The sequence below is a fragment of the Gorilla gorilla genome, chromosome 7 (assembly GCF_029281585.2).
Source record: "Gorilla gorilla gorilla isolate KB3781 chromosome 7, NHGRI_mGorGor1-v2.1_pri, whole genome shotgun sequence".
NCBI classification, from domain to species: Eukaryota; Metazoa; Chordata; class Mammalia; order Primates; family Hominidae; genus Gorilla; species Gorilla gorilla.
In genome coordinates, this window is record NC_073231.2 from 134,743,139 (window position 1) to 134,765,999 (window position 22,861).

A 22,861-nucleotide genomic window follows, 5' to 3' on the forward strand; every position below is an offset into this window, starting at 1 on the left:
GGTCTCCAATCTCCTGGAGCTCCAACACTAGACATGGCAGGGTGGGAGTGTCTCAAACAAGAAGAAATCAATGAGTATATTCAATTATGAATAAATGAATACATTATGAGAAGAAGTAAGTCTAAGTGAGGGCAAAGTAATAAGAATGGCGGCAAATACTTCAGTCTGCGCATTCATGGGAGGGTGTTCGAGTGAGTGACATTTAAACTGAGTTCTAATTGGTAAGGCATTGGTCGAACAGGGGAAAGCACACTCAAAGGCAGAACTAAGCTTGGCCTAAGAAAGGATCTTGATGAACTGGCATGAGAAGAGTGGTGTGATATTTGATCTGAGAGGTAGGCAGAGGTCATAGAATGTGTGCTTTGTTAATCAGAAGAAGGAATCTGGTGGGAAGCTACTAGAGGGGTGTGTGTCTGTTATGTTTGTCTTTTGTGCACACCTGTGAATGTGCTTTTATAAGCTCGGAGCTACAGTTTTGATTTTTTCTATTTTTTCGTATGTACAAAATGTATAAGAAATAATTTAATAACAATATATATGCCATTGCCCTTTAAGAAGAGAAATATTAAAAATAACCTATTTTTTTCTCATGATTCCATTACTATATTCTCTTCATCACTTTTTTGCTCCCATCATCTTTCCAAGACATAACCTCTAACATGAATTTGATGACTTTCGTTACTATTCCTGTCTTCATGTAAGCATCCTTGAATAATTACAATATTGTTTGGCAAATTTGTAACATTTACATATATAACATCATATTGAATGTTTTCTGCAACTGCTTTTTTCTTCAATATTATATTTGTGAGATGTATCCATATTGATTTTGTTGTATGTAATGCAACAATTTTGTTTTCCATTCTATTGCAAATCAGTATTTTGATTTTTTTTCAAAATGTTTACTATCACAGAACACTGCCACAATGAACATTCTGGTATGCCTTATTGTTTGAGAGGTAGTCTAAGGCAGTGATTCCCAATCTTTTTCAATATGCATAAAATATGCATAAACATAATAATTCAGATGAGACTGCTTAAGGCAAGAGACAGACCATGGGCTGAGGGGAGGAGTGCCTCAGCCCACCAGTAATCCATTAAGATACACGGCATTAACATTCTTCCTCTGCCTGATCTATCAATTTCTGAGAAGGTTATGAAAAAAGTCTCCATTTATGAGTGTGGAATTATCAAATCAATTTTGTCAGTTTTTGCTTTGCATATTTTGTCCCTATGATATTAGATTCATTGACATTTAGAATTTTTATATCTTTCTGGTGAATTACTCCACTTTATCACTAGGCTGTGATCCACTTTGTCATTGGAGGTTTTGTTAAGCAGGGAAGGTTATCATCTGAGTTATGCTTTAAAATGAATATCCTAATTGTCATATGGAGAATGGAGTGTAGGGACAAAAGAACAGAGAAGATGGTGATCAATTAGGAGGTTCCTGAAGCCAACTAGGAGAGAGAGGATGGCACCCAGGATGAGGATGGTTGTCCTAAACATGAGGAAGACAAACACATGTTTGTGGTATGTTTTGAGTTGATGGGATTTTCTGATTAAACAGATGTGAGTGTGAAATAAAAGGAGGCATATTCAGGATAATACTTTGATATTTGGTTTGAGCAATTGACTGAAAGTTATGACAGTGTCCTCGTCTTCTGACACGTTAAGGTGTGGCACAGTATAATTTCCAAAAATGGCTGAAGTCATATGTCCATATTCTATCAGAACCCAGCCAGTCCCACAAGTAGAGTCTATGGTTCCCTCCCTTGAACCTAGGGAGTCAGATCTCTGTGACTTCCTTAGCTAAGAGTAGGGAATGGTGTTCTATATGACTTCTGATGTTAGATCTTGCAGGTGGATACAGTTTCTCCCTGGTTCTCTCTTGGGATGATTCCCCTTGGAACCCAGGCGCCACGCTGTGAAGAGACCTAGACAACATGGAGATACTCATTTGGAGAAGAATGGAGATCTGTGGCCCTCAGCCCCAGGTGAGCTTCAGAGCCAGCACCAACTTACCAACCAAGTGATTGAGCCACCTTGGAAATTGACCATTCAGCCTCTATTTCAGCTGTCCACCTAAGGCTACATGAGGGAAGCACAAGCCTTTCCTGCTAACTTCTTCCCAAATTGCAGATTTGTTTTTTTAAAAAGAGGTGAAAAGATTTGGGGATAGTTATTGTTTTCTTAAGTCACCAACTCCTGTTTTTTTTAATGCATCAATAGATAACTGGAACAAATACATGGAAGAATATCTTGCAGAAGAGGGTAGGACGTCGAAAGACAGCTCTCTTTTGGTTGTGTTGAGATTCATATTGACACTTTTTAAAATATTTCGAATGAACAATTAGACACAAATGTCAGACATTCATTGGAGGGATCAGAACTACAAATGAAAATTTTTGAATCATTGATATATAGATAATATTTAAACCTACAAGGCTAGGTAAGTTTATTAAAAGAGATCTTGTTTATAAGGAAGAAAATAATATCATTGATTCTAACATATAATTATTGCTTCATTGGGTCATTGATTTCTCTATTTATTCAACAAATATTCTAGGACATCCTAAATATATTATTAACTGTAAAGTGTGTTAAGCATAAATCTGTCTATATAGAGTTAATATTTATCAGGGTTACTTTGGACTTTGGTTTTATTTAAAATTAATTTTATATAATACATTTGGTACCTATAGACTTTCTTGAGTAATCATTCTAGTTTCCATACCATTTTTTTAATTTTCTTTAATTTTATTATGACTAACAAGTTAGGCACAACAAACTACTTTTTAAAAAATTATTATTATACTTTAAGTTCTAGGGTACATGTGCACAATGTGCAGGTCTGATACATAGGTATGCATGTGCCATGTTGGTGTGCTGCACCCATCAACTCATCATTTACATTAGGTATTTCTCCTAATGCTATCCCTCCCCCAGACTCCCATCCCCTGATAGGCCTCCGTGTGTGATGTTCCCCACCCTGTGTCCAAGTGATCTCCTTGTTCAATTTCCACCTATAAGTGAGAACATGAGGTGTTTGGTTTTCTGTCCTTGTGATAATTTGCTGAGAATGATGATTTCCAGCTTCATCTATGTCCCTGCAAAGGACAGGAACTTATCCTTTTTTATAGCTGCATAGTATTCCATGGTGTATATGTGCCACATTTTCTTAATCCAGTCTATCCTTGATGGACATTTGGGTTGGTTCCAAGTCTTTGCTATTGTGAATAGTGCCACAATAAACATACATGTGCATGTGTATTTATAGTAGCATGATTTATAATCCTTTGGGTATAAACCCAGTAATGGGATTGCTGGGTCAAATGGTAATTCTAGTTCTAGATCCCTGAGGAATTGCCACACTGTCTTCCACAATGGTTGAACTAATTTACACTCCCACCAACAGTGTAAAAACATTTCTATTTCTCCACATCCTTTCCAGCATCTGTTGTTTCCTGACTTTTAATGATTGCCATTCTAACTGGCATGAGATGGTATCTCATTGTGGTTTTGATTTGAATTTCTCTGATGACCAGTGATAATGAGCATTTTTTCATGTGTCTGTTGGCTGCACAGATGTCTTCTTTTGAGAAGTGTCGGTTCATGTCCTTTGCCCACTTTTTCATGGGGTTGTTTGTTATCTTTTCTTGTAAATTTGTTTGAGTTATTTGTAGATTCTGGATATTAGCCCTTTGTCAGATGGGTAGATTGCAAAAATTTTCTCCCATTCTGTAGGTTGCCTGTTCACTCTGATGGTAGTTTCTTTTGCTGTGCAAAAGCTCTTTAGTTTAATTAGATCCCATTTGTCAATTTTGGCTTTTGTTGCCATTGCTTTTGGTGTTTTAATCATAAAGTCCTTGCCCATGCTTATGTCCTGAATGGTATTGCCTAGGTTTTCTTCTAGGGTTTTTATGGTTTTAGGTCTGACATTTAAGTCTTTAATCCATCTTGAATTAATTTTTGTATAAGGTGTAAGGAAGGGATCCAGTTTCAGCTTTCTACATATGGCTAGCCAGTTTTCCCAGCACCATTTATTAAATAGGGAATCATTTCCCCATTTCTTGTTTTTGTCAGGTTTGTCAAAGATAAGATGGTTGTAGATGTGTGCTGTTATTTCTGAGGCCTCTGTTCTGCTCCATTGGTCTATATACCTGAACAAACATTTTTATATAGAGAGGTCTTCATTTTATTTTTACACAAAGTGGTCTATATATCTTATACAAATCATGAGTTTCTCCACTAAATTCAGGATTAAGATTTTCTGGATGAATCTACTCACCTGAGGAATAAATTTTGCTTTTGAGTGATATGATATCAACCTGGTAGATGTTTATCTAGCAGTTTCATAGAGCTTAGGGCATCCTTGTCATTGCTAGAGGAGGGAGAATATGAGGAAGTTGGGGAACCAGAAACTTCCAAAGAGCATCTCCACTTCTAACTGTTTTATGCATTTATATTTCTCATGAGTGTTCTATTTAAAAACATAAAAATCATGGACTTTATTCAAACATCCCCTTTCAATTAATAGTTGTGAACTCAAGTCCTATTTGAAAGGAATAAATTCAATAACATAGATAAAATTCCTCAGTAAGCTTGATTACTCCTATCTGATCTACTATCACTATTCTTTCTGACCTGGATGCAGCTTTTGGTTGTATGCCATGCACAGATATTTTATAACATAATTCAGTTTATCTTCAGATTTGGAGGACCCAACATTACTTTGAAGGATAAATGTTGGAAATGATAGGTGAAAATAGCCCCTGCTATACTTAAAGCCCTAGAAATTATTAGATAAGCAAACCCTAATTTGTCTTGTTTTAGCATTTGCCCTAATAGATAAATACACTAAATTTCATAATTTGACAATTATTTAATAAAATTTAACAGCAATTCTTTGGGTCTTTTAAAATGAAATTTACTTAGTGCTTATCATACAAAATTCTTCATGCATAGTCTCTCAGTAACTACCCCAAATTAACCTGTAAAATAGATTATCAACCCTATTTTGCAAATGCAAAACCTGACTTTTGGTGAACATTATAGCCATTACTAAACAAATGTAGGTACTGGCCAGGTGTGGTGGCTCACACCTGTAATCCCAGCACTTTGGGAGGCCTAGGCAGGCAGATGGATCGCTTGAACCCAGGAGTTCAGGGGAAACCCCACTTCTACAAAAATACAAAAATTAGCCAGACATGGTGGCAGGTGCCTGTAGTCCCAGCTACTTGGGAGGCCAAGGCAGGAGGATTGCTTGAGCCCTGGAGATGGAGGTTGCAGTGAGCCAAGATAGCATTACTGCACTCCAACCTGGGCAACAGAGTGAGACCCTGTCTCAAAAAAAAAAAAAGGTAGGTCCTTCTGGTTCCAGAGCCAAGACTCTCATCCACACAACCTCTCAGTCTATTGCTCTGCAGGAAACCTTGGAGTCTCAGCACCCTCATTCTGTTGGAAAGAAAACTGAGGCATTCACAGATGAAGAGATTTGTCTATATCTGGTAAACAGTTGACCCAGGATTCAAACTTAGTTGCATCTGGCTCCAAATCCAGGGCTTTTCCTACTCTCCTATCTCACCCCAGCCATTTTGTTTAAGCCTGGTCACTGTAAGGAGTTGTGTATTTTCTTTTCCAACAGTACTGCTGGCCTATAAAATAGGAGCTTCTACCCTTTTGCAAATACTGAGTTGATATTTTCTGCTCTTCTCTTTACCTCTGACGTATTTTCCTCCAAAAGAGAAATTAGAGATTTTAAAAACAGTCACTTTATGACTTCTCTTGGCTCTCTTTTATGGGATCTGGTTGCCTGCAGACAAGACGCTCTCCTCCATAAGCTAAGCTGACCAGTGTAGACTACAGTGTAGACCAATGTAGACATCAGTTTCATCAGAAAAACCCTGTAGTGTTACTACTGTGCCTGTGACTGGGCTGGTGAGATTAATTCAGCAGAAAAGCAGAAGAAAGGTTTATTTTGAACCCAGTTCCAAAATACTCTAGTCTTACTTAGTAACAAGGCTATTTTTTCCTATATTATTTCTGTTACTGTGTTTTAGATAATTCAATATCCAAAGAGAGAAAAGTAGCTCCAGTTGTAAAGTAAGGATTTGGGTGGCCATCACCTGCTCAGCATCCTTAGAAATGCACGTCTCTCAATATTTTGTAAAACCCATAGGAAACTCATTTTCAAGATGCTACCTCTCCCTTTTTATGTGTGTTGCAGCTTCTAAACCCTTTCTATATAGAAATTCTGGAGCTGCAACTGAAAGAAAGGGTTAATTATTTAGACTGCTCTAGAAGCTTCAATATAGATGATCATTTGGTTCCTGTAAAAACTCCAATAGTCATAGATTACTTTAACAAATTACATAAGTATCAGCTGGGATCAAGAGTTTCTTGACTTGTGGAACTAATTTTCATCTACAAAGCCACTGGTCAGTTCTGGAATTGACATAACCACCTGGATCTTAAATTAAGAAACCATGGTAACAAAGCTGCATATGCTAGAAAAAATTGTCAGGGATCTAAACAGGCACTGTGTCAATGCCACCACCACTCATTTTAATATCCATGAAATGGTTGATGTCCTTCAAGCCCAACACAGTTCTTTCTAAGGTTCCTGAGCCTGAATGCATGTGCATGACCACTCCACTGCAAACATCCATCTGTCAAAGAGAAGATGAGGAGTAAGTGAAATTAGACCGTGGCTCTCTGGTTTCCCCTCCAAACTGCCAATGAATGAGAGCATCAGCTGCACCAGATTGGGCTCGCCAGGCCTCTCATCCTTTACTGAACACGCTCCACCCAAGCTGTGAGGCACATCCTGTGAATAGGGATGACTCAGCCTCAACAGGTGTCTGATGGCTTTGCCAACCAACCGCCTGTTTCAATGGCTGGAAGCAGCAGCACATTCTTGGCGGCATGCAAAGACTGTGATGAATAGGATGCTGTGTCTCTTCACAGAGGGCAGGGATTGGGTTGGGGGCAGGTGTGAATGGCAGACCCAAGTGCATAAATGCATATTCTCAATCCCAGTAGGATGTCCTGCCAACTGGCACATCAGCAGCCTTTTGGTTTCTGAAACATCCATAGGTAGTTCTCTTCCATGGAACCTCTGAGTCAACATCATCTCTCAGTGAAACTATAGAAATACCTTACAAATTTTCTAAATTTTAACTTTTGAAGATACTTACATACCTATTACTGTATAAGCAACTTTTTATGCTACAGAAGTGTTGATGTTATGATGTGTATCATATACAGAAATAAACTAAAGTGCATACAAAGTGAATTTTCAAAGGCACATAGTTTACCCAAGAAGGAACAGGGCAAAATCCAGCTCCCTTAATTCTCAGCCCTGTGTTTTTTCTAACACTCCTTATTGCTAAAATATACATGATTTACACTTAATTCTGAGAAACTCCTGGGAGAAAGTTAAATTGTATTGTTCTGAAATAGATGGGATTGGAGGGCCGTGAGTTCATTCATATATTTTTTCTAATATTCATCTACTTATTCAGTTATTGGTTGTAATTAAATAAAAAGGGATGAGGATAGTCTTGTACCCATGCAAATAGATTATCATCCTGGGCTATTTATTATCCAAGGGCATTTCTTAGCCAGTACTGTGGAAATCACTTGATTCCATGGTGCCAAGATGATAACTATTAATATGATTACATGAATTTTCCTCATCTTCAGTTAATGGTGACTTCAACAAGACATGAGTATTTTCCTTGTTCTTGCATATAAACCCTGATAGATGATCCACAACTGCTTTGGTGACTTCACAGTCCCAGAATCCTTATATCTTTCTGCTCTACCATCCTCTACTCCCATCTTCCAACTTATGTTTTAAGCTGTTCAACTTTATTTTCAAGTTTATCATTCAATTCTATTAAAAAATATTTACATTATATCTTACCTAAAGGAGAAAGGAGACAGAAAAAAAAAATACTTCTTTTCCTTACAGATACTTCTTGGGAGTTACTTGTAGCAAATCTTGCAATCTATTGGGTAGCACTTACCCAAATGACCAGATCTATCTTTTCAGGGAAGACTTAGAAATGAGGTCTATAATTTGGAAACCATAAGCCCAGCTAATGCTGGGGAGTTTTATAACTGAGGGAGCCTTGGACATTGGATTTTGGTGGACAACCAGCAGTGACCATCTCATACAGCATGAAAGCTCAGCATTTGTGAAATAAAATGGAAACTATAAGTCTGGGAAACATAGGCAGAAATAGCTAATGAAAGGCATTTCAAAAAACAAGAATAGTAAAGCTAATTTTTACTGAGTGCTTTCAAAGTAAATGCTCTGTTGGTTTTCAACCTGACTGTGTTAGTTTATTTTCATACTGCCATAATGAACTGCCCAAGACTGGGTAATTTATAAAGGAAAGAGGTTTAATTGAGTCACAGTTCAGCATGACTCGGGAGGCCTCAGGAAACTTAGAATCATGGCAGAAGGTGAAGGGGAAGCAAGGCACTTCTTCACAAGGCGACAGGAAGGAAACGTGCTGAGTGAAGCAGGAAGCACCCATTATAAAACTATCAGAACTCCTGAGAACTCGCTCACTATTATGAGAACAGCATGGGGGAAACTGCTCCATCAATGAATTGCCGCCACCTGGTCTCTCCCTTGACACGTGAGGATTATAGGGATTACAATTCAAGATGAGATTTGGATGGGGATACAAAGCCTAACCATATCACTAACTCTCATGCATAAAGGCCCTGTGAGATAGCTACTGTTTCCATAGCAATTTTACAGGTAAGGAAACTAAGATACAAGCAAGTTGAGTCAATTGCCTAAGGTTTCACAGCTAGAAAATTACAGTTAGAATTCCTGTCAATGTCATTTGATCCCCAAACTTCTATTAACTATTGCCTCGCAGTTGTTCCCACATGATCACATTTTAGCCTCTCATTGAAGAGACTTCATATGATTTGTGTTTTATGGACAAAAACACTAGTGATGAAGAGACATGTTTGTGCTCACACAGACAAGTGGCCCAAAGGAAGTTTTGAACCAATTTCTTCCCACTATGCCAAAGTATATATAGATTCATGTATTAACAACCCTAAAATCAATTTATAAAAGAACAGCAATAATTAAGGAGGAGAGAGAGAAAATGGCTGCACAGGGTCCTTTATTTGACCGTTTCTCAATGCAGTGATGGTTTTCATCACCTTCATTATATTTGAACAGAGCTCAATGGGTAAATCAATATGTTGCTGACATGCCTGGAGTAGATCAATTGTTTTTGATTGGATTGATTATTCAATTACGGAGCCATGAGTTTGATTGACCTTGTGAAACTGGGTAAAAAAAAAAAATTCCTTGGGACCACCTAAGCATTCTGGCAGTATTTAAAGTGTGTTTCTCAATGATGCATGAGGAGAAACACATAAAACATGTCTGAGGTAGGATTAGGGAGGATTATGAGCAATTTGGAAAGATAGGAGCTTATAGAGGAGTTACAACACAACACCAACTTGGCTGTAGCATTTAAATTGTTTTCAAATTTCAACTAATACTAGTTGGCTGTGACAGTATTTTCTGCTTTTAAAGGATGTCATGGATATAAAAATATGAGAAACACTGGTTGATAACGCTGATAAAATTTGGCTTTGCTATTTGGTGGCTGTAGACTCAAAGCTCTTGCCGTGATACCATAGTGCCTCTCAGTAGATCAAATCATGCACATATTCACTATTCCTTCCCACAACAAGACTAAAAGAAAACTTGATTCTGAGTGAAACTGGAGCATTTTACAAAGTGATCATCTTTTTGAAAGATAATGAATAAAAATTACTACACCTCGCTGAGTACCAGTGGTGTGTATTGCATTTGAGATAATATTGTCTCTTTTGATTGTCTGAACAACCATATAGTGTAAGTGTTATAATCCCCCATTTTTTTCAGATAAGCACCTGGGGCTTCAGAGGCATTGCCTAATCTCACAAAACTTTTCACAAGTTAACACTTTTTCTCAAGGTCTTTCCAGGATAAGGACAAACAGTCTCTTTTTTGATATTCTGGGACTGACAATTCAAAAAGGAAATTAAGTAGCACTGAACCAGAGACAGTAATACAAACTGCAGAATAAGGGGATATAAATACAAAAAAAAAACACTATACCTTCAAGATGTTTATTTTTGGAGTCATTGTAACTTTTATAATCTTTAAAAATTACATATGTGATGGTTTGGTACATGGGTGTGGCAATGGGCTAGAGCCTCTCATAGAAAACAAATGTTTCTCTGACAAATATTTCCAGACAGGATGTATGCAACAAAAGTTACGTATTTATAATGTACTGATTGCAAATTAGTCTATTCACTTTGTTAAAGCACTAACAAAAATCTGGCTAGTAATACAAGCTAGCTTCCTCTGTCTTTATTGGCATGTGTTTGTGCATTTCAATTCAATTCAGTAGGCTCTGCCAAACACCTATTATGTGCTAGGTCCTGCCTTATGTAGATGGGATTTGATCTCTTACTTCATGGGGCTTGCAGTAGTAATATTACCCGTTGTTGTTGTTGTTTATAATATTGATGTTGAAAATGTTACTTTTATTTATTTTTTTCATAGTCAACTAATCCATATTAATCACAGACAATAATACAAAATAAAGTTAAGTCCAATGAAAACACACATACAGAATCCCATCATCTAAAGATGTTCATTATCAGCTTGTCGATAAATAAGAGCATCCACATACATTTATCAAGTGCTTATTAATGTCTAAATCAGTTTTCCAACCTCAGCACCAGTGATATTTTTGGCCAGACAATTCTTTGGTGGGGTAGCTGTTCTGTATATGGTAGGACATGTAAGAGGATTCCTGATTTCGACCCACTAAATGCCAATAGCATCACCACCTCTCACCTCCAGCTGTAACAACCAAAAAATATCTCTAGACATGCCAAGTGTCCCCTGGGGACTAAAATCACCCTAGCTAAGAGCCACACTGGGCCAAAATGTAACAAATGCAGCATTTCATTATAACAGCATCAGGAGATAACTATTATTGTTACCTTATTTAACAGCCAAGGAAACTGCTGATCAGAAACACTAAATAACCTGGGCTGATCTCTTCAGCATTTAAAGGGAAGAACAAAGGTTTAAACATAGCTGTGACTGTCCACAAGTCTCACTCTGTCTCTCCCCCATCCCCATTTCTCTCTTCACCTCCCTCTCCCTGACCCTCGCTCTCCTTTAGAAGAATGAAATAATAATAAAACATATTATCATGAAACCTGTCTTTCTTGCTGTTTAACAAAACATAATGTGTGTCTTTCCCTGTAGGTATATATAGATCTAAATCATTATTTTATATTATTTTATTTTAGTTTTTCGAGACAGGGTCTCGCTTTGTCGCCCAGGCTGGAGTGCAGTGGCACCATCTTGGCTACCTGCAACCTGTGCCTCCTGGGCTCAAGCGATCCTCCTGCCTCAGCTTCCCAAGAAGCTGGGTTACAAGCTTGCACCATCACACATGGCTCAGTTTTGTATTTTTAGTAGAGTGGGAGTTTCACCATGTTGGCCAGGCTGGTCTCAAAACTCCTGACCTCAAGTGATCCACCCACCGTGGCTTCCCAAAGTGCTGGGATTATAGGCGTAAGCCACCGCGCCCAGCCTTAAACCATTATTTTAAATGATGATCCAACATTCACATATAAGGATGTCCATTATTAATTTAGCTAATTCTTCATTGTTGAACATTTGTCATTTCTTGTTTTCAGTATTACAAACAACACTCCAAAAAGCATCCTTCTACCTTTATCTGTGCATACTGAATTTTTAAAAATGTTCCATTAATTGGAATTTCAGCAAGAAATTTAATCCAAAGGTGACATTTCTGAGAGGGAATTGTGGTAATACTAATGCTTATGCCAGAACAGATAACAGCCATAAACAGATTATCCCAGGAAACTCTTATGTATTTTTATCCAAGTTTCAGTCACTTTTCCAAAATTAGCACACATTAGCATAATTTTTTGTTATTTAGATTTGTTTTCTTTTTCCAAAAAGATCACAAAATTTTCTATAAATGCATCAGATCTTCCTAAGAAACAGAACAATTTCTGCTCAAATAAAGAGTGTGAGAATCTAAACTATAATTTTCAGACTCCAGGCACACAGTTATCTCATAATCGAATACTGCTTCCTATCAGAAGTATCCAGTGTTTCTGTCTGAGATTGGCTGATTTTACATAATCTATTTACCTTTCACAGTTTCCTCAATTTGTTGGAACACAGAACTACATTTCTACTTTTCATAATCATTTATTCTATTCAATAATGATTGAATATTCCATGCCAGGCAGCATGCCAGACACTGAAGGTACAAATATGTTCAACATTCATCAGCTCTTAGCAGTATGTATATAATATAGAGACTTTTGAAACATAAAACATTGTTTTCCAGTTCTTATACCAGTCTGTTTACCCAGGACCTCAGTTCTCTGAGCTTTTGTGCCTCCATTGCTCTTCTTCATGGAATGTCCTATCTGTCTATGTTATACCTACTATTGTCTATCTGAAGGACAACATCTCTTTATTCAAAATCTAGGGTAAGTATTGTCTTTTTGGTGAAGACTTCAGTGTCCCCTAAGCACTACATTTCTGTGCTCTAACTTGGGCAATATCTCCATTAAGGCACTTTTCATTGCTTTTGCAATTATTTACTTACTTGTCTTCCTTGAGAAGCAGACACAGTAATCTTTATCTTTGTGTCTTAAAAGCCTAGGTGTTTAGCACATGATAGGTACTAAATAAACTCTCACTGAATAAATGAGGGGAGGAAAAGAAGGGCAATGTGTAAGTGTTCTTGGTCTTGCTCTTACAATGTCCGAAGTTTCCCCAGGGGTCAGGGAAGAGAGTGTAATTCATCCGGAAGTTATAGGGCCCATACTATTAATAAGAGAACTCGCCTGATGGTAGCAGCTTCCCTGTTTTTCTCCTGGAGAGTTACTAAATCCTAATGCCCCAGGGGGAATACAGAGGAACGCAATTCTATCCAAAGACATAAACTGGAAAATTGAAAGTGAGCATGAAAGCCGAAAACAATCTCCCTGCTGGTCATCAAACAAGTTCTAGACAGTTCTAGGCTTCCAAACAGGTCTATTTGAATAATTCCTGAGAAGCCAAGTAATCTTGTGTGGTTAATAGAAAAAGAGCAAGCAGAAACCAGGTAAGCAAATGCTGATCAAAAAGCCTCACCTTCACACTGCTGTGCTCATCACCTTCCTTGTTGATTTTACCTACAAGAATGAAAGAATCTCAAGAGTCAGGACCATGCAATTGATTTCTTTTTACAACCTCAGTGTTTTTCCCAGTGCCTGATATAGAGTAGGCCCCTATTTCATGGTTGTTGAGTTGCAGGGCAGCCTCCATTTCCCCACAGGAATTTTTCATAGACACACAGGAACTGAAGCAAAATCTACCTTGGGTACTCTAGGTGCTTTCAAGAGAGAAAGGCCTGGCCCGGCGCGGTGGCTCACGCCTGTAATCCCAGCACTTTGGGAGGCTGAGACGGGCGGATCACGAGGTCAGGAGATCGAGACCAACCTAGTAACACGGTGAAACCCCGTCTCTACTAAAAATACAAAAAATTAGCCGGCCTGGTGGCGGGCACCTGTAGTCCCAGCTACTTGGGAGGCTGAGGTGGGAGAATGGTGTGAACCCGGGAGGGGAGCTTGCAGTGAGTCTAGATCGCGTCACTGCACTCCAGCCTGGGTGACAGAGCGAGACTCCGTCTCAAGAAAAAAAAAAAAGAGAGAGAGAGAAAGGCCTTACCTGCAGTCTTCTTAGACTTTCGAAAAATGACCTAGTTCCAGCAGTGGGCTGGAACGACCTCATATTGACTTGTTAAGAGCCACTTGTTACATTAATTTCAAGGAATTTTGTGAGCCGCTTCCAAAAACCTGGCAGTTTGAAATTGGCATGGAGAGGGCGTTTACACCACAGAAACTGGCAAACACTACAGATCAGAGTCTTCCCCTCCCCTTCCCAGAAAGCCATATTCCCATCACACCACTTTCTAGTTCTAAGTCTTGGGATCCAGCTTTTGTTTTTAAATAACCCTCTACTGGATTCAGACCCTTAGTAGCTTCAGCTAAAAACAATCTTTACTTATACAGGTAATGACTAACAGTACAGGGAAAGAGAAAAGAAATAAATTTATGTCTAAAATTAGATTTAATATAGTGCCTCTTAATGACATTTTTCAAATTAAAAGTTACAGGTATAGAACGTATACTTTGAACTAAGAATTGATTCTTAGGATAAGTTTTTTAGTAGTCTGAGCTCCGATTTCCACATCTGCAGTTGAGGCTGAATAACTAATTACCACAAGTGGTAAACAAAATAATGTACAAAAGATTAATAACAACAATTTCTTGACATATACCATATAAGCACTTATGAACAGATGTTGTTTCAGCCCTCAACTCCTTAACTGAAGTTCATAGAGATAGCTTTATTTTGAATTCAGAGGTCTTAGATTTTCAGAAAGATAATGTATTAGTCTGTTCTCATGCTGCTATAAGGACATACCTAAGACTGGGTAATTTATAAAGGAAAGAGGTTTAATTGACTCACAGTTCCACTGGGCTGGAGAGGACTCAGGAAACTTACAATCATGGTGGAAGGGGAAGCAAACACGTCTTTCTTCACATGTTGGCAGCAAGAAGTGCAGAGCAAAATGGGGAACAGCCCCTTATAAAACCACCAGCTATCATGAGACCTCATTCACTATCATGAGAACAGCAGCATAGGGGCAACCACCCCCATGATTCAATTACCTCCCACTAGGTCACTCTCATGACACGTGGGGATTATGGGAACTAAAAATCAAGATGAGATTTGGATGGGGATACAGCCAAACCATATCAGGTAATATAATTTACATATCATATGTAGAAGAGGTGTGTGTGTGTGTGTGTGTGTGTGTGTTAACTATCTAAGAAGGGTCTTGAGTAGCTCTCTGTAACCAAACACATTAACTCCTCTGCAGTGAAATGCATGAAGATACACCTCAAACAAGACTAAGAGTCAAAATAGCCTCAAGTGAATTCAGGTCAGACTTAGTCATCAAACGAATCTGCATGGAATTGCAAAAAGACTTAACAGTTTTTAGAGCCACTTATAATTTGAATTGTGATTAGGGATTTCTGTCTGTATTATCAATATTGTTAATTGGATATGTCCAGTGGGATTGTTTTATAACCAATATTTTCTGGTAAATTCTAACTTCAGAGCCCAACATATTCTCCCTTAAATCATCAACATGTTTTAGATACTTTAGTTTTATCTCCCATCCTGGCTTTCACATCTTGAAGTGATATACATATTCTTTGTGGGATTCAGGAAACAAAAACAGTCACTCAGTAGAAATCATCTTTATCTCTTAAAGAGCCGCTGCTGTAAAACACATCACCAGCCTTTGCCATAGGGTATTTGGAAAAGCTATCACCAGCCTAAACTCTCTCATGAGAAATTCCTCTTCCCTTTCAGATATTTTCTCTTCAAGGAACAGGTCTTTACCATTATGGGTTCCCCACATCCTCCAAAAATGTATAAAAGTATGGGTCTGAATTTATATTTCATTTGCTCCACAAGTTGAGATAACTTTTTTGCTACATGTTTTGATGACAGAATGTTTCAATGCTAGTCATGAACTTAAATAAACAATCCTTTCACTAAAGAGACAGCAACCCAAATTTCTACAGTCTAACTCTGTGAAGCATGACATTCTATTTTATGGTTTCCTAACAGGATAATGGCTTGGCCATTTCTAGAGTGGATATGATTATATTTGCTGATTGGGTTTGTTAAAAATGCACTCAAATTTGACCTCTGCTAACATGAACATAAAGTACATTGCAGACATTAATGATTCCAGATAGTCTACCCATTAGGACATTAAGAAACAGATCTGATTAAAAAGACATGTAATCTGTACCTTACAGGCAAACTCATTCATACTTCTTTGGATTAACCAAATGTTAAGGACTACAGACATTAAGCTCTTCTGGGAAGACAGCTTTCTCTTCTATTTCTCTATAGTAATAACTAGAACAGTAAGGGCAAGAGGAAAGCTGAGTAGCTAACCAGTATTTCTACATGGACTATTTTTGCTCTCTATTGATGTGCCAGGCACTTAGCTAGGCACTTTACACATTCCTCTTTTTAATTGGTTTGATGACTCTTATACCTATTATTAGTTTTTACATAAATGAGGAAACTTTGAGGCTTAGCTCTTTTAAAAAGGAAATCCCTGAAAGTTAGTGTTTATTGACATGGATTAGTAAGAGCAAAAGGGAATAACACTTAATTAGCACTTGCTATGTTCCAGACATTTAATAGAGATGGTTTCAATTGATGTTCAAAGCAGTTCAGAAAAAAAGATATACTTATTTGACAGGCAAGTAACCTGAGTTTAGAGAGATTAAGTCAACCAAGATCACAAATGTAATAAATGGCAAAGATCAGATTCAAACCCTTGAGTCTGACTCCAGAGCCCAGTGTTTTCTATTATGTAAATCTGTCTGCCAGTCAGGTACCAAGCCAGGTACAGTGGGCAATTAATAATCTCTACCTTCCAGTAGCTTATGATCTATGTTGGGAAACAATTTGTATACATGTGACTAACATTGGAGGGAAGACAGGGTCACTTACAGAATGTTCAAAATGTGTATTTGAGACTTTTGGAGAGAGATGTTTCTCCCCATTTATTTCCATTTTCAGGGAGACCAGGTGAAATAATGCTTCTGGCTCTCTCTACCTTCTTACATCAGATTGGTGAACTTGGAAGGAAAAACTGGGCAAGTGTAGCCCAGGCCAGTAGTCTTTTTCTCTTCAAGATGTTACCTGCCCATAGAGAGCCTTATCATGCACCTCCATCCTGTGGTTTTTACCCACCATTGCCTATGAGTAGGCTGGTCTGGGTAAATTTAATCCTAAAGCTCAGAGTTTGTATGTTCACTTGCTCACAAATAACAGGCCCATTCTCCAAAGGTGATATTTTAGACTTATATCTGCTTAACTCTCTTGTCTTAATGTCCTTAATTTGACATTAGAAGCACTAATTATTGGGTTCCCTTGATTCCAACAGAGACCATAAAAGTCACAGAAGCCACAAAAAAATAAGTTCAACATTAAATAAAGTAATTGGAAAAAGCTTCATGGAAATTGAGAACTCCGAATTGAACCTTGATAAATGAAGTGATATAGAGAAACACATGATCTTTGCATTCCACAACATAGCAAAGCATAGCCCCTTATCAGAAAAAAAAGAACACGGCTCTGTGGTGGTATTGGTAAAGTCATGCTTTTAAATGTTGGCTCAGATATGGCAATTCTGTTATGCATGTCAGAAATGTGTCTCCGTTTCCTAATCTGTAAAATTAAATAATTCAGTCTTTCAAAAGAAATGCTGCATATACAGCATATTTTATATGCATATACGGCATATTTTATATTTAAAATAATGCACATAAACATAAAAATGTATTTTTTATAGATACAAATAAACTTCCTAGATGAACAGTACCTCATGAACTATTCTCCTTTTCCAACATAGCCTCCTTTTTATCATAAAATTTTTATTTTAGAAGAGTTTAACAATTACAAAACAATTTGCAGACATTGCTGAGTGTTCCCTGATACCCCTCACCTAGTTTCTCCCACTATAAACATTTTACCTCACCATGATACACTTGTTCAAACCAAGAAATTGACATTGGCACATCGCTCTTAACTAAACTCCATGCTTTATCTGAATTTTTTCTTTAACATCATCTTTCTGTCCAAGGATCCAATTCAGGGTGCCATATTACATTTAGTTGTCATGTTTCTCCATTCTCCTGTAGTCTGTAGAAGTTTCTCAGTCTCTCCTTGGTTTTCATGACCTTGTTAGTCTTCCTTCTTTTGGAGAGTCAGTACATCATATCAAAAGTGGAGAGCTTGGAGTTAGACTAAGACATTTGTTATGATTCTGTCAAGTATGATTCATGTGACCAAGAAAAAAAAAAGTGACTTAACTCATCTTGGCCTTCACCTCCTCAGCTGTGAAATAGGAACAATAATATTAAGTTGGTGCAAAAGTAATTGCGGTTTCTTGCCATTACTTTTAATGCCAAAAGCCTCAATTATTTTTACACCAACCTAATACCTACCATACAGGTTGTTATAAGGATGCAAAACACTGAAATACTCTAGAGAAACTAAACTAATGGAATATATATAAAGAGAGAGAGAAGAGAGATTTATTATAAGGAACAGGCTCATGCACATATGGAGTCTGGCAAGTCCCAAAATGTGTAAGGTAAGTCAGCAAGCTGGAGACCCAGGGGAGCTTATCAGAATCAAGTCCCAGGAAGAGCCAATGTTAAGTTCAAGTCTGAAGGCAAGAAAAAAAAAAGCCAATGTCCCAGTTCAAAGACAGTCAGGCAGGGAGATTCCGCTATTACTTGGGGATGGGTCAGTCTCTTTGTTCTATTCGGGACTTCAACTGATTGGACAAGGCCCACCCACATTGGAGAGGAATATCTGTTTCACTTAGCAGTTTGATTTAAATGTTAATTTTATCCAAAACACCCTCACAGAAATGCCCAGAATAATGTTTGATCAAATATCTATGCATGTTGTGGCCCAGTTGACATGTAAAATTAACCATCACACTAAGCGAAAAGCCCCATGTCCACAGGGCATTCCAGAAACAGTAGCTATTATAATTATTATGTTTAGATGACTGTCAAAAGGCACTCAGGGTTTTCTGTCCATGAATCCATCTCCAGTCACAGGAACAAGACCTTGGACACTGTTGAACAGGCTGCCATTTTCAAAAAAGAGCATACATCATCATTATAGGGGGAAAAATAAGGAAAGAACAACCCCTAAGTAAGCAAAATGTAAAAGATACCAAGAGTTAAGAGCCAGGGCTTGTGTCCTATCTGATCTCTCAGAGGGTGAGGAGGCAATGAACAGGGCTGCAGCTGACCTTTTCTACCCGCTGGCTGGGTAATCCACGCACATTTCTGCTCCTTGAGTTTGTCTTCCTCATCTCTAAACCTCCCCTCCTCCACCTGGGCGCACTTTGAGCATTGTTGCTCACCTTCACGTAGCACCTATAGTGTCATACTCTATTTATTCTCTGCAGTTTGGTCACTTCTGCCAGTATTCTTGGTCTCTACTCTAGCACAAGGCATTGTCCTCTGTGATTTGAACCACATTAACCCACCCACATCTGTCTGACTACTTCCACTCTTGCCCCTTCTGATCTTTTCTTTATGCTGCTAACAAAGTAATCCTCTCAAACTCTAAATATCATTTCCCAAGCCTTTACCACCGTTATGGTTTCCCACTGATCTTGACATAAAGAGCAACATTCTTGGCAGGGCTTCGAAGCTTTCTTCAGGCTTCTCTTTCTCTGCTGTTCTTATTCCTCCCTGAATCTCAGTCACACTGGCCTCCTTTCATCTCTTTCTGACTCCAGAATCTTTATCCAGTCTGTTCCCTCTGCCTGGAATATCTTTCCTGACCCATAATCTCTTGGCCAACTGATTTTCACTCATTCTTCAGGTCTTAGGCCAAATGTCACTTCCTAAGAAAGCCTTTCTTGGTCCTTAAGACTAGGTGAGGGCCTTGTTTCCATCATAGATTTACCACAGCTTGTCATTTCAGTGGTGTATGTATTTGCATGAATATTTTAAAATGTCTTCATCATTTGTCTGTGGAGCCATGAGCAAAAGGGGTCCACATTTTATTATGGTATCTCTATCATCTGGCACCACGCCAGTCACATAGTAAATGCCAAATGAATATATATTGAATGAATAAATGAATGAAAAAGTGAATGAACTAATCTCTTCCCTCCCCCTTGGATACTGGGGACTATGCCTTCATTATTATGTGCCTAGCACTTAGTGAAGTATCTGAAACTTAATGGGATGTTTCTATAAATGTGTATTAAAAGAAGGCACTTCCTAAGCAGTTGTACTGAGTGACCTTCAAATTTCACCCAAACAATACATTTCTGTGACACTGAGTCTCTGGCTCCCACTTCTCTTGATAACAGGGAATTGTCTATGTTATGTCATGACTCTGTAGCATCTATTTATGATTAAACCAAAACACAGAACTCTGGACAAAGCCTTTCCATTTTCAGTAGAGTTGAAAACACTTGCTGCATCTAAACTCTGTCCACCACCCTCCCCATCATTTGTCATTCTTGCTAATCAAGGACATATTTCTACTGACTTCAATGGGGCCTCTGGTGCTCTCTGAGCTACTAAGATAAGAGAGAGTCAGTGCTTGGATAGTTTGGAAAAAATGAGGACAGAGGGATTGTGAAATGTTAATTGAAATAAAGCATGTGCAAAGGGAGGTAGGGTCACACGTGGAAGGAAGAGTCACTAGAGAGATTTTTGTCCTGGGGTATTTTATAGGTGGTGTGCTCATAGGCTGTAATCGTCAGGGTGTAATCTTCTTTCCAGAAAGAACCCAGTCAGTACCGACATGGAGAAGTCAGCTGTTAGTCTTCTGATTTAATTCCCTTTTAATGCACCATGCTGGGGGAGAGCTTTCTCTAGAAATAAAACTGTCCCGTGAAAGAAGACGGAGAGAGAATTCAGAAATCCTGAGGACAAAGAGAATACTCCCTCATCCAGCTGATGATCTGAAAAACAGGGCAAACTTTAAAAAATTGTTTTCACTTGGAAACTATGTCAACTCTGCCCAGTGTCTCTGCATAATTAAAACCTGCTGTTTGCATGGCTTTTCAAAGATTTTAAAGAGACTCTCACATATATTTTCTTCAGCAAATTCCCATAATACCGTGATGCTGACATTACTACTCTCACTTAATCCAACTATTGTAAGAAATAGGATAAGGGACTTGGCCAAACTTGGGTTGCTACTAAGTGGAAGAGATGGAAGTGGAACCCAGATATGCTGCTGTAAACCCCAATATTTTATTTTCTTTATTTTTCCCCTGTGACTCCACCTTCACTGCTTGCCCATGATGTGATCATGTGACTGAATCAGATGTGCTCAGGAAACCCAATGCTTCCTTCTAAGACCTCTAATTATGTTCTTGGAATGAATGAGAGTAATGTTCCTACATGAGTTGAGATCTGAGGACTGAGTGGGTGTCAAGGTTCACTTCTGAGAGCAATGCTGATCACATTCCCCTCCTTCATCCTTCCTGCCACTCTCTTCATTTCAGCCTCCTGAATGTGGCATCGGGAAGTCTGAAAACATCTCCTAATTAGTCTTCCAGCCTCTGCTTTTGCCTGCCTGATCTCTGCCAACCCAGCTATGCCCTGTTGAGGCCAGAGTGACATTTGTGAAATGCAAATTTGGATGGCATCATTTCTCATCTTAAAATTCTTTGTTGGTTTCTCATTACCTCCAGGATAAAGTGCAAACTCCTCAGCAGGGCAATTATGGTGTTCATAACTGGACAACTCCCTACATTTTTCCTTCATTTACTGCACTGACACTTACTGATGACCTGTGGATCTGGTGGATAGCAGTGAGAAAATGGACATGACGGGGTCCTGTCCTCAAAGCCCTCCCAGTCTGGAAAAGGGTTTCATATATCCTGGATTTTCTATTCTTGCCACCGTGCAGTCTCTGTTGTCTCCTAGAATGTCTTTTCTTTTCTGCAGAACCCCCACGCAGCCCTAAAACTGCCAAACACCAGCCATCCCAATTTTCTGCATCCTGAATCCATCCCATAAGGTAAACGTAAGTTGTTATTTTCTTGACTCTGACAACCCTTTTACAACTCTCAAGAGGTTAGTTTGTTCCACTTACTTTACCTTAATTAGAGCATGCCTCACCTTGAATAACAATTATTTGTGCAAATGTTGTGTCTCCAAAGCCACCGTGAGCACCCTGATGGTGGACATGCCACCTTCATCTATTCCCAGTGCCTAGTACAGAGCAAGGCACCAGCTGCAAAATACTTAGCTCCTTAAGAACACAGCCTGGCTTTTTGCATCATGAATCAGGCATTGTTCTGGCTGCACTGGCTGCAAAACCGCCCCTCCCAACCCCCAAATTTTCTCTTCAGTCTTCTCTTGCAGTCTGACTCTTGGGGTTATGTTCCAGAACAATCTGTGGCCATCTGTCCTTCCTCATTCTTTGGAGGCAGTCTTTCCATGGAAGGGTGACTTTGTTCTGTGGAGTATCGCTGGCACCCAGCCAGCCTACCACCAGGCCCACAGTTATTACTCGAGAACAGCTGTTGCTTCTGGAAGATGACGAGGACTTCTTGTTAAAAACTACTGGGAGTACACAACTACTACCCTTCATAATACAGATGCATTCCTTAATTTTTAAAGCTCCTGTCAATTAGTAAAATGTAATTTTTTTAATAAATTTTAACTAACATCTTCCACAGTACACTGAAGACGTCTTAGAACAGGAGTTATGTTTCCTGCATATTTATATTTTTAGCCTCTGGCAGACACTTTGTCTGTAGTTATTGCTCAATAAAAATATTGTAAGAATGCATGAATAATAATAATGTAGCATTTATTTACTGAGAGTATATTATATGCAGAGCAGTAAGTCAAATGCTTTGCATCTATATGTTCTCATTTAATCTGTAAAATAACCCTGTGAAGTAGTTATTATATTCACTTTACAGATCAGAAACCTAAGGCTCAGAAAGCTTGAGTAAATTTGCCATGTTCACACATCTGGAAAGAGATACAGTTGAGTTCCAAAACGGATCTGTGACGCTGCAAATTTCCATGCTTTTATGCTCTACGTTGTGCTTAAGAGGCCGGGAGCTCCATGCATGAAAACTGGCCCAGACCCAGTTTCCCTGTT

At 38.5% G+C, this 22,861-nt stretch overlaps 2 long non-coding RNA genes across 2 annotated transcripts in view; both read right to left on the reverse strand.

Moving 5' to 3' along the window:
- The window catches only part of LOC129524242 (uncharacterized), a 529,515-nt gene that overhangs the window by 224,375 nt on the left and 282,279 nt on the right, over positions 1-22,861 (reverse strand). The gene's annotated exons all lie outside the window — the stretch shown is intronic.
- On the reverse strand, positions 1,599-14,712 carry LOC115935575 (uncharacterized). Its single transcript, XR_004071183.1, has 4 exons — positions 14,654-14,712; positions 13,238-13,278; positions 4,292-4,384; positions 1,599-1,937 (listed from the first exon to the last, which is right to left on the reverse strand). It is a non-coding gene; the product is annotated as an uncharacterized lncRNA (long non-coding RNA).